This window comes from Lutra lutra, chromosome 16 (genome assembly GCF_902655055.1).
Source record: "Lutra lutra chromosome 16, mLutLut1.2, whole genome shotgun sequence".
In the NCBI taxonomy this organism is placed as follows: Eukaryota; Metazoa; Chordata; class Mammalia; order Carnivora; family Mustelidae; genus Lutra; species Lutra lutra.
In genome coordinates, this window is record NC_062293.1 from 17,512,046 (window position 1) to 17,514,568 (window position 2,523).

The 2,523-nt window shown below is 53.7% G+C and overlaps 1 long non-coding RNA gene across 1 annotated transcript; it reads left to right on the forward strand.

The window, feature by feature from the left end:
- Nucleotides 1-206: 206 nt before the first annotated feature.
- LOC125088013 (uncharacterized) lies at nucleotides 207-2,155 on the forward strand. The gene is made up of 3 exons (XR_007123553.1): nucleotides 207-374; nucleotides 722-768; nucleotides 1,286-2,155. It is a non-coding gene; the product is annotated as an uncharacterized LOC125088013 (long non-coding RNA).
- Nucleotides 2,156-2,523: the final 368 nt, after the last annotated feature.

Here is a 2,523-nt window from a genome sequence, read left to right on the forward strand (position 1 = left end):
CTCTGGGACTCGGGTATCACGTTTTAATCATTGCATCTAACTTTTGCGCAAGACGCTCCCATTTACAAAGTGCCTTCTGTGGCTATTATTCATTTATTGAACCCCCAGGAGCTCCCAGGGGAGGCTGACACTTAGCATCTCTTCTTGAAGATGAGGAAACGAAGTCTCAGAGAGGTGAGCCCCTTTCCTGGGTTGCAGGCGGAAGATGGCGAGCCAGAATTCAAAGGGAGGTCTGCGGGGCCCAGGGGTGCAGAGTGGCTGCTGCACGCTCTGACTTCTCGAAGGGGAGAGTCATCGTTTATCCCATCCTCTGCAGTGTTCCGAGCCGTGCCGCCTGCTGCCCCAGAGTGGAGAGGTTTCCGGTGGGTACCCAAGTAGATGGATCTCATCTGGGTCCCTCTAACCTTCCCCTGCCCCAGTCCCCCCTTTCAGTGGGGAGGATGTCAGTTTGTAGAGAGTGTTCTGGAGAAAATGAAATGCCTCCCATATCACCCAGCCCAACAGCCTACTGGCTGCAATGTCGTCATCCATGGCCCAGTCTAGCCTTCTCACCAGGTCCTGGTCCTTTTGCATGGTCTAATCGTGAGGATTGGAGGATCACTCTCTGCAGGGCCTCGGGAACCCCAGAGCTTTCTTGGCTCCACACGGAATGGTCTCTCTTTCTAGAGAAAGTTAATGCCAGGCCTCGGAGTTTCAAAGTCCTTCTTTACACTTCTTACAGGCTGGTCATGTCACAGCCCTGCTTGGAACCGTGGCTGTCATCCCCAGGTGTGCCCCTCAGCGTTTCCCCACCAGCTCCAGGCCCCGCACTGGTGTCCCAGGCCCTGTGCAGGTGGGTGTCCCATGCCCCAGCCAGCCAAGCCACTTCTACTCTCCCTGCGTGTGGCCACATTTTCCCACTTCTGTGGCTCTGCTCATGCCAGTCCCACTGAGAATGCCCTCCTCCTTGGTCTACCTTCCTTACTCCGGCCTCACCTTAAAGACTCAGCTATGGAAACTTCTCACTGCTCCCCAGAGTGAATCATGTCTACCTGGGAGCCTCTACCATCAGACTGTTTTCTCCTTTATGTGCACACTAAGCACCCTGAATGGTGGGCACCCATCCAACCATGTCTCTCTCCCCCAGATCGGACTGTGAGCTCCCTGGTATTGAGGCCTGGCTCTCATCCACCTCCGTTCCTGCAAAAATTCTGTCCCTTCTCCCTTCCGTCTTTCTTTCTTCCATCCCTTCCTCCTTCAATGAATGTTTTTTTTTTTTTTTTTTTTTTTTTTTTTTTTTCATGAGGGTCAAGGGCTGCCCAGCTGGCAGAAGCGTTGGGAGGTCTGAATAATGAATACATGAATAAATTATTATTCACTATGGTGAGAGATGAGAACAGCACCAAAGTTTGAGTTGAGTTTGGAAGGCTAAAGAAACCAAACCGGAAAGGCTCTAGTTTCTAGAGGCTAGGAGAAGAGAAAGAACCAAGGAGCCTAATTTATCCTCCCGAGCAAGGGCAGGTGTAAGCCTATGTGTCCTCAGAAGAGCCAGACAGTGGACCTCCTGCTTCCAGGATCTCCGTGGGGGTGGAGATGTCTTAGTGGACATCTTTGTCAGGACAAACAATGAAGATGAGCATAGCTGGCTGTCTTGACGCCATCTGCCTACAATCAGTCTGTCTATGGCAATCAGCGACCCTCTCCGACTCCTGCTTCTGTTTGTTCTAGTAACTCAAGACCACAATGGTCACCTCCATCCATTCTTCCTGGCCAGTGAATTGGTTCCCAAGATTTGGAGAATGCTTCAAATGACCAGCATGCTTCCTACATGCTGCCTTTCCATCATCCACACGGCAAACATTCACTGAACACCCAGTGTCTCCGAAACACCGAAACACCGTTGGGTGGCAGTGGCATACTGAAGTCGCCCGGGGCCTCGAGGACTCAAAGCTAATCCCTCCAGTTCCCTTCATGTAAAGAGGAGACATCGAGAATGCAGCCCACACCTTCAAGGGACTTAAAGCCTCACGGGATTAACCACCTGGCAATGTGATTGAGTGGGTCCCTTCCCTTCTCTGGGCCTTAGGCTCCTGCTGGGCGGTAACAGGGAGGATAAGGCTCTCTGACCTTGAGTCCTTGCCCGGCCTCACATAATTCCAAAGTAGGTTCTACGCATAAGGTCACTGGGTTATGTGCAGGTAGGACAGGTGCCAGGAAACCTACCAATTGGATAATTAGGCTTGCCTCGACCCCTCATCCCTTGAGGGAGCAGATGGGGCTGGTCCTCAGCTCCCCTCCCCGAAGTAGCGGGCGGAAGTGTCGGGCGCTGCGGGGGTCCCCTGGTGGAATGTGGCTATGGTGGGTGCTGGGTCCGAGGGCTCGGCTGACAGATCTAAGGCTGCCGCCCGCCACCAGCTCTCCATAGGGCGGCCTGCCGGCCTCCCTCCTGTGGAATGACGAGCCCTGCTCAACCCCCCCTACCTGGCGTTTAATCTTTAATGCAGCCCCCGCTGCCCTCGGGCAGGACCCATCAACCCACCCGCT